At 40.6% G+C, this 16,346-nt stretch overlaps 1 pseudogene; it reads left to right on the top strand.

The window, feature by feature from the left end:
• Positions 1-10,051: 10,051 nt before the first annotated feature.
• Positions 10,052-10,371, top strand: LOC138081510 (NADH dehydrogenase [ubiquinone] 1 alpha subcomplex subunit 12 pseudogene; annotated as a pseudogene).
• The last annotated feature ends 5,975 nt before the right edge of the window (positions 10,372-16,346 follow it).

Genomic DNA, 16,346 nt, shown 5'->3' with positions numbered 1-16,346 from the left:
CTGTCTGGGAGGTATCTTCTGTGTGGAAACGGTTGAGCCCTTCTCTGTGCTTTACTGCCATGTGCAGAATCCAGAAATGTTTATCAAGTAAATGGATACTTCCACACTAGAATCTATACCTTTAAAAAAATTTTGGAAATATAACTGATTTACAATGCTGTGTTAGTTTCTGCTGTACAATGAAGTGAACCAGCTATATGTATACATATATCCTCTCCTTCTAAGGGCTTCCCTCCCCCCACCCATCCCACTCATCAGGTCATCACAGAGCTCCAAGCTGACTTCCCTGTACTGTACAGCAGCTTCTCACTAGCTATCTGTTTTTCACACAGTAGTACTGTTATAATAAACGATCTTTGTAAAAAATACTCAAAAAGTACTGATGTGTATACCACTCAGTTTCAAATATTTCCTGCATACCTCCTGGGTGACAGGCATTGTTCCAACATCTGGGAAAACAGGCGGGAGCAATATGGTCAAAATCTCAGCCCCCTCAAACTTGACATTCAAGGATGATGAGGCAGATGGTAAACAAAGCAAATATATGTTAGATTGTAATGCCCCATGAAGAAATACAGAGCAGGGCAGGAGAGCCCTGAGTGATGGGGAGTGAAGTGGACCTGGTGCTCTTCAAGTCAGACTGGGCAGGGAGACATCTGAGCAGAGGCCTGAATGCAGTCGTGGAGCCAGCCATGGGGATTTCTGTGAACACCTGGTTCCACATGGAGGGAGCAGCACGTGTGAAGGCCCTGATAAGGGCTTTAGAAGATGAGGTCAGATAAGTAGCCAAGGGCAAATCATACGGTGCTTGATTGGCCATGAAACGGACATTGAATTTTATTCTAACTGAGATGCAAAGCCATTGAGCAGGAAAGTGTCAGGCACAGACTTGTGTTTGTAAGCATCACTTTCAGAGCATTTTCATGACCTTTCCTTCATCCACCAATTATCAAGTACCACTAGTGCCAGGCCCTGCCCTAGATACTAGGCAGTGACAGATAAAAGACACAGCGTGTGCTTTCAAGAAATGTACAGTCTGGTGTGGAAATCACTAGGCAAATGGACAGCTCCACACTGGGTTATTGTCGTGCTCATCATGGTGGAGGGCTGTGGAGCTAGGATGAAGAAACCCAGGGCAAGGGCCGAGGAGGAGCTTTTCTAGATGAGGTCATTGTCAGTGATGGCCCTAATCTGTCGGAAAAGCAGGAGCATCTGTTGCTGTGGGGATACGTTGCTATGGGGATACTTAAGAGGATGGCCTACCTCAGTCTGGGGAAGGAAAGGGGAGAATCTTTGAGGAAAGGATTTTTAGGCTTGGTTCTGAAGGATGAGCAGTAAGCTGGTTAAGCCAAGAGGGAGAGTTCAGATAACTGCCCAGCACAGGGCAGGGAGACCCGGATGGCAGCGGGAGCAAGAGAGATGAAGTCAGGCCGATTGGGGTGGTCTGAGTATGGAGGCCTTGAGACCATGATCAGCGCTTGGGTCATTACTCAGAAAGAGCAGTGTGTGTGGCGGGGGGGAACATTTTAAAGAAAGAAGGGGCATGATTGGAGTTGCATTTCAGAAAGATCAGTCTGGCTGCATGGTAGAGAATGTTCTAGAAAAGAGCAGGGACAGGGAAGAAAACAGTGGGGGGCTAACCTGTGGCCTAGATGACAGTGGACATTGTGGGAGCGGGGCAAGTGCTGGATTTGAACAGCATGTAGGAGATGAAGCGAGAGGACTGGACAAATTATTGGATGCGTAGGGCGAGGAAGAAAGATGAACCGTCAAAACTGCCAGGTGCTGCTCTGGAAGTGGTGGGCATCAGAACTGTTGATCAAGATAAATGATATGATACAGAGAAGAAATGTGATGGGAGAGAAAGACAATCAGTTACTCTTTGGACTTTTTAAGACAGCTGCAGGGATGTTCTGGTAGGAAACTCCACAGAGCATCCTTGGGAGAATTAGCAGGCAGGTAGTCAGGGTCATGGGAATGGATGGCTCAGGGAGAGTGTTGCAGTGTGTGTATGTGTGTGTGTAATTCATGAGACCGTCTATTTGAGACCACCCAAGGACTCTCATCAGATGTCTATTTAAGTCTCAGACCCATCACACCTCTCACAGTAGCACTGGCTCTGGGCACAGCGGAGGCTGTGCAGCAACGTGCATTCTGAGACTGCGGAGCAGGGCAGGCACCTGGCGATAGGAGGGTCCTGGTAAAGGTTGCCTCAGGATGATAAATGAGCTCAGGTCTCCACCTGACAAGTGCCTCCCATCACCTTTTCATTTCAGCTGTTTGGGGGTTTTTGCGGGCGAATAATCAGTTTTGTTTTGTTTCTTTCTTCAGGATTAGAAAGAGTATTTTAGAGTGTTTTCCTTTTTTGGCCACATCCCCATCCTGTATGAGGAACAACAAAGGAAGATGTGCATTTTTTTTTCTTTCTTGCAGACTTGAGCTGTGGCCTTTCACTAAATCCACATTAGCAAGATTTCAGGATGGCGGAAGGTGGTCCAAGAATACTGACTTCCAGTTATAAAATGAATAGATTTGGGGGATGTGAGGCACAGCATAGTGACTCTAGCTAACAGTAGTGTGTATCTGAAAGCTGCTAAAAGAGTAATTCTTGAAAGTTCCCATCACACACGCACACAAACACACACACACACACACACACACACAGATTGTAAGTGACCTAATTGTGGTCTAATCATTTTTTGTATATGCATTTATCAAATCAGTATGTTGGTACACCTTAAACTTATATAACATTATGTATCAATTATATCCCAATAAAGCTGGAGAAAAATATTTCATACAACTTCAAAAGGGTTACTAAGATTTCAGAGGTATGGCCATGTAAAAGCAAACATCTAGTGAACCATATTTGGCCAGAGCAGAGTTGATCATTCTTGGTAAGTCTCGATTGTGGGGATATTTTTCATTTTGATTGCTCAGAATGAGAATTGGTTCATTCCTTATTTCCACCCATAATAAAGTCAATGTGGACTTTCCTGCTAATCCGTTCCAATACCAGGCACATTAATACATAGTAGGTCCTCACAAATCCTTATTCATCATTATTATTGTTGTTTTGTTATTATTACATTTTTTGTACTGAATGCCTGTCTGTTGCCTCCACACAGGGCCTAAGGAAAAGTTTTAGATGATCTTGCTATGCCCTTGGGACTAGCAGAGACCTTGGCACAGGGTAGAAATAAAGTATTTTATATTGTATGCTGATTGTTCATGTTAGTAATTTTTTCCCAGTTTGAGGATAAGCTCCTTGAAGACAGGAATGATATCTCCTACTTTTTACTTCCAGTAATTCTAGCCTTGTTTTGAATATATGGGAGTTACTTACTTGTGTCTGTCTAAAAACTGACAGATTGAAATAATGAGTTGACTTTGCCAGTTTAAAAAGAGCATGAAGATTATAGAATGACTTTATGACCTCTCACCCTAGCAGCAAAAGCAGTGTCAAGTCCACCTTATTGAAATGCACATCCATTACCTGTAAAAATAAGGGGTACAACTTTTACAACTTAAGAGATACAGCAGTCAGAAGTGAGGACATACCTTTGGTTTTTAAATATTCCTCTTTAATCAGGGTATTAATATTCATAAAACTCTCGGAAGGAGATTGTCACTAGGTGTTAGAGCCATTAAGGTCGTCACCAGGTTTTGGAGCATTGCCATGGAGATGAAATTGGCCCTGTGCCTTCGCTGCTCTTCAGAGTAAGTGCATTTGGTTTGAGTTCCCTTGTTCATTTGCAGGCCTGTGCTTCTGGAATTGGGAGGTATGATTAGAAGTGCAGAAGTCAGGAGAGAATGCTTGCAAAGAGCGTCTGGAATTCATAGTCTGTGGAATTGCATTTTTTGGGTGCACTTTATTGGGATAATGTCACTGGGAATAGAACACCACCACGAGAAGACTCTTGCTGTCACGTGAATGCAGCCATACACGCTTGATTGGGAATCCCCATTGAGGATAGGCTGCACTGTGTGTTTTCAAAGACTGTAGCTTGTATTTCTTGACATTTTATCCCAGTGACTTTTACATTAACAAAAGCCAGTGGGTGCTATGGAAATAATCAGTCTTTGGCAAAGCTAAAGACCTCCTGTTGTCACAGGCATCTTGGAAAAAGCTGTCCTTCTGAGGGACAGGAACCCCAGGATCCAAAGCAGGTCATCTAGAAGGATCTGGTTTCTTCAGTGTGATCTGAATCTTGATGGCTGGATGGACAGACAGGTCTCTCTAGCAACTTTTTATAAATTAAAACCAAGTAAGCAGTAAACTTGGAATACTATGAGCCACCATATTCACTGTTGCAGAGCAGAAAAGGTTAATTTAGGGAGTTGCTCGGTGGCTTATTTGGTAGCTGCACAACCATTTACTAATTGGTATATTTACCTTTGCTACTTTTGTGCTTAAGAATTTTTTTATTTCAGAAAATACAATGTAGGTCTTTAAGTTGGATCTTGATGAAAATTGTGCTAACCCTGGGACAGCTTTTCCCTTGTAAGCATTTAAGAAGAGAGGTTTTGTTGGTATCTCCTTTGCTAGTGAAAGTGGAAGAGAAATTTAACATTTAAGTCTTTTTAATTTCAAAGTCCACTTTTGAGTGGATAGAGAAAACAGTTTAAACTGGAACTTGGAAAGTTGGATAGACATATACTTTTTCTTAAATTTATTAAAAATGATGTTTAACCAAAAATATAAGCATATGTAATTCCGATTTTAAGAATTTTTCCAAATTTCATTGACATTGTGTTATAGAGTAAGATAAACGTGAGACTTGTGGAGGGGTAGGATTCAGTTTACAAATGGACTGGCCCAGGCCAGAAGATGTCACCCAGAACAAAGATTAGCTGAAGGCTTTTATATATCATAAGATGACTTTAAATTCTGTCCAAGATTTAGAAAACAGTCATCTACAAAGTAACCAGGTAAATTTTGTGAACCATACTTCTCGGAATTGATAGTCATAGTGAATTTTTAAATAATTTTCAAAGGCATTCAAGTCTACCAAATATTGTTTTATCAGACTGTCTCTAACTTCACTATTTTAATAAATATTTTTAAAGATCACATATTTTATTTTAAAGCCCAGAATTAAAATTTTCTATTTGGGCAGATATAGAATATTCTTTTTGCAATAGGCCAGGCAGATACAACATGTTATAGGTTTTGTTTGCTTCTTTTATAGTCCATAAATTTGATCTTTAAATGTTTTAAGTAAGCAAAAATTCAAATAAAATCAACAAAATCTGCTGTGTTTTGAGAATGTCAGTAATAGTTACATGATAGGCTTTAATTCTCTTGTGTTCTGATTATAAGACTTACAAATATTGCTTCTGAATTGGATTTCATGTGTGATTTGACCTTACAGAAGCAATCCAATACCTTCTGAATGTACATGGAAAATATTATTAGATCTTCTTTGAAAGTACAAGTCATTCCAACTGCTGCTTTTTTATTGGAAATTAAAGAAAAATGAGAAAAATTATCACCTTCTACCAAAAAAACCCCAAAAACGTGTTAGACGGCAAATAGCAGAAATGAGTGCTGTGGTAATCATAGTCCCCTTAAAAGGACCGGCCCCTAGACCCACAAGTGATAAATTGTAGGACTGGCAAATCCATATATGTCCCAAAATCAATTCCAGTCAAGAATCCAGTGGACCCCTGGACTCTATAGCAGATATTGATTTGTTTATTAAACACCAATAGTGAACTTTCTTTGAATATGTAGCATAATTAATTTTGTTCTCCATCTGAGCTTATTGCTTAACTCAGATCCCAAGCATCCTTTTCTGAGAAAGGGCACCTTTCTTCCTGTATAACAATAATAACGCTCTTTACAGTGGTGCTAATGTGGGCTTCCCAGGTGGTACTAGTGGTAAAGAATCCACCTTCCAGTGAAGGAGCTGCAAGAAATGCAGGTTCAGTCCCTGGGTCTGGAAGATGCCCTGGCGTAGGAAATGGCAACCCACTCCAGTATTCTTGCCTGGGAAATCCCATGGGGAGAGGAGCCCAGTGGGCTACAGCCTGTGGGGTCCCAAAGAGTCTGACAACTGAGCACACAACATGTCCCTAAAGCCATGCTGTCCAGAGTGTGATCCTTATACCCAGTCAGTGAACTGCTTGTTACTGCTCTGCAGGGAGTTAAAGGAGCTCACACCCCCATGGAAACCCACTCCATCACTGAGCACACTGCTGAGTTCATCTTGCATTATGGCGACTTCCGCAGTGAAGGGAGCAAGTGCAGTGACTTGCATCCTGGGAAGCAAAGTGCCCGTGTTCTCTCGTATAATGTTCTCTCTGACTTTCAAGGGTTTTCTCCAAACTTGGAAAGTTCAACTCAGAATGTATAAATTATGAGAACATGAGATTTTTACAGGGCAGTATTTATAAAGAGCAACCTTCTGTATCCCACATATACAGAGTCTGTATTAGCATGTTTAGTTATTATTCAGTTTATTTCTGTTTCATAAAAGATACATTTCTGTTTCTGTATAACATCAACTTTTACATAACTTGACTCCTAAGTAGACAAATCAATTAATCAAATAATATTATGCAATGTTTCATAATATTAATAGTTACTGATGAGTGCTTACTAAGGAACTCTGCCAAGTACTTTACATGCATTAGCGTATTTTATCTCACAACAACTCTTTGCAGTTAGATTTTGATCATCTTCTTTTTGGAGATGAAAAAACAAAGGCTTAGAGAAGTTAAAGAAAGTTACCCAGTATCAAATAGCTCATCAGTCGTTACAGCAGTGATTCAAAATAAAATCTACTTGGCTACAGGGCCCTTGCTCTTAGTTACTCAGAAGTCCATATGGGCCAGCTGGATAAATGATAAATGAGTGAATCAGATTCTGGCAACGTGGTGGACAAACCTCATGCAAAACAAATGGAAAAATTGCTTAAGATATATTTTCTAAAAATGTTGTAACATTTGAGGTTGAAAGAAAGTCACTAGGTTTAAGAAAGAAAGTGAGGCTCAGAGGAGCCTGATGAGAAAGCTGCCATTAGGGCTCTAGGAGTTGAGGCCCTTTGGATCTGAAAATAGACCCTTGTGTTAACTTCCAGGCATGCAGCGACTCGCCCTCTGCAAGCAGGGAGCTACAACTTAAACTCCATGTGAAGATGAACTCCTCAAGGGTCCACCTTTTTTCAAGAAGGGAACTTGAAAAATTCCATCCATCAAACTCATTCCACATATTGATGTGGAGTCCAAATCTACCCCAGCAAGGCATAAATTTGGAGAGATTGTTTATACCCAAAGAGTCATATCCTTCAGATTGAGGAAACACATTGATTTCTGTCCGTTCATCTAGCGTTACCAAAAGCAGATCTTCATCCTGACATGATGTATGGAAATCTCAGAACAAGGATGAAAGGGGCATTTTAAATATAAACATAATCAAAAGAAAGAAAAGCAAATAGGAAAAAAAGATAAAGTTACTATTAAAGGAAAAACAATTCAACTGCCAGTAATACTTCTTTTTGGCAACAATAAAATCTAAAAAGACATTGAAATAACATCTAATTTTAAAAGTTGCTATCACCCTGGAATTCTCTTCCTGGCAACCCATCGTTTACGAGGGATAATGACATGGAATACACAGTGATATGAAAAACTCCTGATAAAAACAGTAATCTCACAACCATTATGTTGAATGTTTGTTAGAAGCCAGACACAAAAGAGTACCTACTGGATGATTCCATCTATATGAAATTCAAAAAATAAACTAAATAATCAGTAGGGGAAAATGTCTGGATAGTGGGGGTGAGTATTGACAGAGAAGGGGCATGAGAGTACCCTCTGGTGTAATGAAAATATTATAAATCTTGATCTGCATGGGATTTGCTTGGGTGTGTACATATGCAACGGAGAAGGCAGTGGCACCCCACTCCAGCACTCTTGCCTGGGAAATCCTATGAATGAAGGAGCCTGGTGGGCTGCAGTCCATGGGGTCTCTGAGAGTCGGATACAACTGAGCGACTTCCCTTTCACTTTTCACCTTCATGCATTGGAGAAGGCAGTGGCAGCCCACTCCAGCACTCTTGCCTGGAAAATCCTATGGACGGAGGAGCCTGGTAGGCTGCAGTCCATGGGGTCTCTAAGAGTCGGACATGACTGAGCGACTTCCTTTTCACTTTTCACCTTCATGCACTGGAGAAGGAAATGGCAACCCACTCCAGTGTTCTTGCCTGGAGAATCCCAGAGACAGGGGAGCCTGGTGGGCTGCCGTCTATGGGGTCGCACAGAGTCGGACACGACCGAAGTGACTTAGCAGCAGCAATAGCGGTACACATGCAAAAATTGAGATAAGCCCTTTACATGCATGTGTATTATGTACCTCACTGTATATATTTTGACCCTCTCCAAGAAGAATATATCTTTTAAAACAGGGAGGACATAATAAAGACTTTTAAAGTTTGCTTCTTATAGATATCACTAAAGAATTGCTAAAGATGTATTTCTGTGAGAATGAGATAGAACCCAGAGGATCAGAGTGGGTTGTAATAATGAAGTAAGAAAAGAAAGTGGTAAATAAGAGGTTTCTTTTAAACAAACATTAACTCACAAAAATAATAATGACTTTGAAGAGTGGGAACTAAAAGCAAGATGGAATTAAACCCTATATAACAACCAGTGAATGTGGTGTTTGGCAGTTGGAGTTAAAGCATTGTAAGATTCTTGCTTTTTTCTGGAGGAGGATAGAAATGTAATTATCTTTGAGTCAATGTTAGAAGTTTAAGGTAGTAACAAGAATAGTACAGACAGAATATTTAACTCTCATGTTAATTAATTGTAAAATAAGAATTAAGAAGTTATTCAATTGTTAATAACCACTCCTCAGATAAACCTCACTGGTTACAATATTGATATATAGACACTGCTATGTATAAAACAGATAACTAATGAGAACCTACTGTATAGCGTAGGGAACTCTACTCAGGCTCTGTGCTAACAAAGAGGGGATGTATGTATACATATAGCTGATTCTGGCTTCCCAGGTGGCGCTAGTGGTAAAGAAAAGTGAGAGGTAAAATTGCTCAGTCATGTTTGATTCTTTATGACCCCATGGGCTATCCATGAAATCCTCCAGGTCAGAATACTGGAGCCTTTCCCTGAAGGGGATCTTCCCAACCCAGGGATTGAACCCAGGTCTCCTGCATTGCAGGGAGATTCTTTACCAGCTGAGCCACAGGGGAAGCCAAAGAATACTGGAGTGGGTACTCTATCCCTTCTCCAGCAGATTTTCCTGACCTCAGGAATCAAACCAGGGTCTCCTACATTGCAGGTAGATTCATTTACCAACTGAGCTATCCCACCTGCCAATGCAAGAGATGTAAGAAACTGGGGTTCAGTCCCTGGGTCGGGAAGATCCCCGGGAGGAAGGCATGGCAACTCACTCTAGTATTCTTGCCTGTAGGGCTCAAAGAGTTAGTCATGACTGAAGTGACTTAGCATGCACACATGGCTGATACTTTGCTGTACAGCAGAAACTGATACAGCATTGTAAAGCTGCTATGCTTCTGTTTAGTCACTAAGTCTTGTCCAACTCTTTGCAACCCCATGGAGTGTAGCCCACCAGGGTCCTTTGTCCATGGAATTTCCCAGGCAAGAATACTGGAGTGGGTTGCCATTTTCTTCTTCAGGGGATCTTCCCTACTCAAGGGTTAAACCCACATCTCCTGTGTGGCAGGTGGATTCTTTACCACACAGCCCCCTGGGAAGCCCCAATAAAAATTTTTTAAATAAAAAAAAGGATTTATTCAATCTAATAGTAAGCAGGAAAAGAGAAAAATAAAGGCAAAGTAAAGGCCTAGTAATAGGAAAAAATTATAGAAGAAATAGATCCAATTAAGTTAGCAATTATAAATATAATTTATTAACAGATGTAATTTTTTAACATGTGAGAAGATACAGAATCTACCTATTATTTATAAGCGAGATTCCCAAACCAAATTATGTAAAGCCACAGGGATAGAATGTGATAAATTGGGAAGATTTTTTTAAATGAATGTTGAGCCTGCAGGACAAGATGGAGTTGCTGCAGGTCCTGAAGCGCGGGCTGCAGCAGGTTAGCAGCCACGGTGGCCTCCGCGGCTATCTACGAGTTTTGTTCAGGGCAAATGATGTGAGGGTTGGCACGTTAGTGGGAGAAGACAAATATGGAAATAAATACTATGAAGACAACAAGCAGTTTTTTGGCATCGTTGGCTTCACTGTATGACGGATGATCCTCCAACAGTAAAACCACCTACTGCTCGTAAATTCATTTGGACAAACCATAAATTCAATCTGAGTGGCACTCCACAACAGTACGTACCTTATTCCACCACTAGAAAGAAGATTCAGGAGTGGGTCCCACCTTCGACACCTTACAAGTAAAGACAACAAAAAGCAATTTACGTGTAAAATACGGGGCTTTTCCTATAATTGTAGTGCTTACTGTTAACTTGATTAAAGTTATTTGATTAAGCAAAAAAATAAATAAATAAATGAATGTTGATATAGCTACATTAATATCTTGCAAAATAAGCTTTAAGGGAGAATATATTTTTAAGAATAATTCATCAGGAAGATATAAAAACCCTAATTTTGAACCCTGAAAGTAAATCAAGCATTATTTGATAGAATGACAAGGAGAAATAGACAAATTCTTAATCATAGTAGGAGATTTTAACACACATCCCACAGAAAATGATACCTTAAGTAGAGAGAAATGACCAAATATGTGGAAGAGTTGAACAATACTGTTAATACGCTTAATCTTTTGAATATGTAAAGATCACTGCCCCAGTATTTGGGCAATATACATTCCAAGGGACATACATCATTTATAAATCTGAGCATGTATTATTGATACAAAAGAAATATCAGTAAAGGTAAATCAGACAAAGTTTAAAACAACTGGGAATGTTGAGGCTTGTTGCAAATGAGAGTGTATGCCTTCTTAACAAAAAAAAAAAAGAAAGAATACTCTGCAGAATATGGCCTCGGTTAGAAACTTCTAAGTGATTGCACTATTCTGGACTCATCCAAGCACAGATTTTTGCTGCTGCCTTTCTGTTTTGTTGCCTACTCTGATCTTTTGACAATGCAGATAGCTGTATTCATAGAAGGGAAAGGCGTTATCAGTGAATAAGACCCCCTCCCCCACAATCAGTCATCAGAAGTCAACACTTCTGATGTGGGGTGACAGGGCATGGGGGCTGAAGAGGCTATTGTCTTAAATAAGGTTTAAAGATTCTGTGATGAATTTTGGATTATTCATTGTCCCTGGTCCTCAGGTCACGTCTATAAGAGACTGTGTGAAATATTTCTCTAAAGATGTTGAAGAATTATCAAATGATTTTCTTCTTGGATTCAGATAAGACTTTATTTATGTATTGTACACATTAAGTAAGGGCCTGCACCTTGTCATGGCTGAAAGAATTTTGTGACCCTGAGGAATCCTGAACATAGATTCTCTGTGAGCTGGGTGAGTGCAGAATTTGTCAGGAACACTGTGGGACTTCACTTAGACATCTAATTGTCTCACCTCCTCTTCTGTGGTTTATGAATAATGTTCAATATTGTTCAGTATCATGGCTGTAATTCTCTAGAATTGGTGTGTATCCTTTTAATTTGTTAATCTATAGCAGTCTTAACCTCTTACAAATGATTCATGATAGCTTCTCGTTTTGTTAGATTTCTATGTGACTTTTTGCTGACCTAGAAATTCTACAGGCAGCTCCATTTTTAGGCTGATGAAATGCAGTGATCCCTGAAGCGATCTGAGCAGTCTCCCACAGGTTACCTCCTTCAAGCTTGAAATGATTCCATTTATTACCGTGAATCCCTGCCCTTGAGAACATATTAGCTGAATGTTTGCTAATTTCCTTCTCTGCTCTGCTTTTGCATACTAGAAATCAATCTGTCTCCTAAAATCTTTCTTAACTTTTTTTAAGTTAAGGCTTTGATCACCAAATTATGTATCCCATGAGTGTTTTTGGTTGACAAAAGAGAAATAAAACAACCCATCATAGTTAATTTTACAGTGTAATTGAAGAGCTAAAGCAACCGTTAATGGCTAGCATCATGCCTACCTCTAAGGGATAAAGAATGCTCAGGTTTGTATGCTTTTCTAAGACTGCTAACCATTGATCCCTTTGCAAAGAGTAATAAACTACAACTGTACTTGATCACAAGCTCACATTAGGCATGAGGATTCTTGCCACAGAGGGAGTCATCCTTGACTGCACCTGTGTAAAATCTGACAGTCTGTCAGCTCAGTTGTGTTCACAAGCTTGCAGTCTTGGTATCTGCATACAGCATCTTTCGGGTTACCCATAACTACCCCTAAGATTCTAACGAGTGCACCGAACAGAGATGTAAATACTTTGGTTTGCCCTTGCTCAACACCGGACCAAAAGAGAGCTGGTGTTGTTGCAGACCCGGATATATTTGAACTGATTCAGTATTCTCCATGTGATATAAAGTAGGGGACACGTCAGTGTGATACTCACAGATTTCTCTGGATCATGTGTGTGTAATTACTGTGCCTTAAGATTCCTATGAAAGACTTCATTCACCACATGTGAGTCCCTAGTTGATGAATTACTTAAATACTTTTCTGATTTAGGTTCAGATAGCAATTCATGTGGAGCTATAAATATGAAAGTGATTTGGTTTTGATGTTTTCTTTTCTCTCTCTTTTACCACTTAACTGCTTTACTCATTTCAGGTTCATCAGTTTTAAGCTTAGATTAACACAGGCACCTGAGTCATAAAATTTGACAGTTAAATGGACAGTATCCTCATTACATAAATAGCTTATATAATTTTTATGAATAACACTAAGGCCACAACAGTTTAGTGAGTAGAGGACATGAACAATTCCCTAAAGTGAAAAACCAGATGGCCAGTATGCATTTGAAAAACTGTTCAACTCACTAATAAGCATAGAAATGTCAGTTAAAACAACCACAAAGTATCCTTTCTCATCTTTAAAATTCTACTTTGGTAGGTTACTCAAGTTTTTCTAAAACTTTTAATTGTAATGAGGCATTAAATATTTTTATGTACCTTGTTGAATTAATAGATTTTAATGTATGTTGCTAAAGGGTTTGCTAAAGTATTGTACCAAGTATACTCCCAGGTATGCCAGTACAGGGAGGACATGCCTGTCTCTCTACACTCTCGTGTACATTGAGATGATCCATTTTTAAAGTGCTGCTGATGCATTGCTGTACAGCAGAAACTAACACATTGTAAAGCAATTATACTCCAATTGAAAAATAAGTTAAAAATGCTGCCAATGAGAAAAGAAATTATTGTATGACTATATAATACTTTCATAAATAAATGAATACTTCTGAAGGTTTTAAGTAACAAAGAGGAGAGGCTTACGAAAAGGACAAATGACACTTTGCATAGCCCCAGCCGCACATCTTACGTAGTCAAGTAGGGTCTGTTGCTGCTGCTGCTGCTGTTTAACTGCTCAGTCACATCTGACTCTTTTGTGACCCCATGGACTGTAGCCCGCCAGGCTCCTCTGTCCATGGGATTTCCCAGGCAAGAATACTGGAGAGAGTTTCCATTTCCTTCTCCAAGGGGTCTTCCTTATCCAGGGATCAAATCCACATCTCCTGCTTGGCAGGTGGATTCTTTAACCCCGAGCCACCCGGCTGCAAATAGGGTCTAAGGGAGGGTAAAAGGTGTGTGGCATCGAGCGCCCACTGATCACCAGGGTGGTCAACCATCCCTTTTATTCTCACTTCATATAGCCTAAGGAATGTTTAACACCTGGATGAAACAGCCTGGTGGTATAGCCCACTTCCCCCCATGCACTGGAAAATGGTTGTGCACATGCTAAAACTCATTTCCATGGTGAAATCATCAACTCCTGTTTGGAAGAGATCTGGATTATCTTCAAGCAAAATGAGTTCCTGATGTTGAAACATTCTTGCCTGCAGTGCCTGGCTTAGTTTTGAATACTTAAGTTATGGAGATATTTGCCCATTTGCAGGACATTGGAGGGCTTCCCAGGTGGTGCTAGTGGTAAAGAACTCACACACCTGCCAATGCAGGAGACATAAGAGACTCGAGTTCGATCCCTGGGTCTGGAAGATCTCTTGGAGGAGGGCATGGAAATCCACTCTAGCATTCTTGCCTGGAGAATCCCATGGACAGAGGAGCCTGGCAAGGTACATTCCATAGGGTCACAAAAAGTCGGATGCAACTGAAGTGACTTAGCATGCACGCACACAAGACATCAGAATCATCAGTCGTCCTTCAGCTCCCTTAGCTTATCTCTGTCCTGTCGTCTGTTTACGTCTGTGACAAATTCTTTAGAAACCGCCCTGTGAAGACAGCCCACCTTTCTGCAGGTGTCCTTACCACTGAAACAACATGAATAGAGACAGCTCTCAAAGAAAGGCTTACCTTCGGAATCTGAGATACTGCCATGTGTGTTTCTTTCAACCTAAAAATATCTGCTATTCTTTGCTATTTCTAAAGGGTGTGCCTCATTTGAGAGGCGGCAGCCAAACCTCACAATCTACATAATTTTATTTTTAAGGTAGAAAAAAATTAGAGATGATGAACTGTTTTGACTGGCATGTCACTGAAGCCCCAGTGAAAGCTGTTCTCGTAAGCACATCAGATAAGTCTTTGTTGTATATTTAAGCCCCCTGTGAAATCCCATGGAAAGAGGGATGAAAATCTGAAATCCATGGACAGACACTCTGTTTGTGTGCTGACACTTTGGGCATGGAGATGTTAGAGGTTTGGGTTCCTCTCCATTAAAAACTGTGAGTGGATCTCACATGAGCCAGTTGCATCTATGTCTCTCTCCTCAAGGATGGGATTTATGGTGCCCACAGATTTTATAAAAATGTCTTAGTGTAAAGAGGTTGGGTAGACTTTGGGCTATGTCACCTGGGGGCCAAATTCTGGCTCTGCTAGAAACTAGCTGCTGCTGCTGCTAAGTCTCTTCAGTCGTGTCCGACTCTGTGCGACCCCATAGATGGAAGCCCACCAGAGTCCTCCGTCCCTGGGATTCTCCAGGCAAGAACACTGGAGTGGGTTGCCATTTGCTTCTCCAATGCATGAAAGTGAAAAGTGAAAGTGAAGTCGCTCAGTCGTGTCCAACTCTTCGCAACCCCATGGACTGCAGCCTGCCAGGCTCCTCCGTCCATGGAATTTTCCAGGCAAGAGTACTGGAGTGGGGTGCCATTGCCTTCTCCGAGAAACTAGCTACTTAACTTTAATTTACTTAACACAACCTTGCATAAGGTGAAGTTTGATTCTTCACCTGACATGTGGGGAATAACAACACTCACTTGGCAAAGTTGTGATGATAATGATTCTATATCTGATATGTAAGAATCAACATGTTAATTAATTAATACTTCCTTCAGTTCAGTCCAGTCGCTCAGTCGTGTCTAACTCTTTGTGACCGCATGAATCGCAGCACGCCAGGCCTCCCTGTCCATCACCAACTCCCGGAGTTCACTCAGACTCACGTCCATCGAGTCAGTGATGCCATCCAGCCAGCTCATACTCTGTCATCCCCTTCTCCTTCTGCCCCCAATCCCTCCCAGCATCAGTCTTTTCCGATGAGTCAACTCTTCGCATGAGGTGGCCAAAGTACTGGAGTTTCAGATTCAGCATCATTCCCTCCAAAGAAATCCCAGGGCTGATCTCCTTCAGAATGGACTGGTTGGATCTCCTTGCAGTCTTCCTTAGCATTTTATTAATATTGTATGAGGAAATACTTGAATAAGCTGCTTTTTTAATGAGTTTGCGATTCACCTAAATTAACCCAATGCATTTTGGGTTCAATTTCTAGTCTGGATGTGGGATTTTTCCAGGTGGTTCACAAGACCCTTTCCACCGGCTTTGTGCCCCATGGCATGCATTGGTGAGATGGTCGGGGGAGGGGGGTCCCTTTTGTTTTATGAGACCTAGTGGTGGAGCTCTGCTCACCAGAAAAGCCAACAAGCTCATACAGGATACAGTCCACAATTCTGTATTCATTAGCACCATGCTGAACCAAATATATTTAATTGGATGCTTAATAATTCTGATTCAGACACTTTATAGGGTGTGAGAAATATATATTCTATTTCTGCCAGGAACTTGTAATATAAAGTATCCAGAACACTCTGTTAAAAAAAAGAGTCTGTGCTTATAGCTTAGGTCATTTCTTATACCTCTCTAACCCATTCTTAAACTCATGAAGATCTGTCAAAAACAGCGTTCACACTAGAAACAACCCAAATACCCATCACTAAGAGAATAGATGAACTAACTGTATATTCATATGATGGAATATTACTCAATGGTTA

The sequence above is a fragment of the Capricornis sumatraensis genome, chromosome 6 (genome assembly GCF_032405125.1).
Source record: "Capricornis sumatraensis isolate serow.1 chromosome 6, serow.2, whole genome shotgun sequence".
Taxonomy (NCBI): Eukaryota; Metazoa; Chordata; class Mammalia; order Artiodactyla; family Bovidae; genus Capricornis; species Capricornis sumatraensis.
The sequence above is the reverse complement of the archived record's forward strand: the minus strand, read 5'-3'. Positions and strand labels throughout refer to the sequence as shown.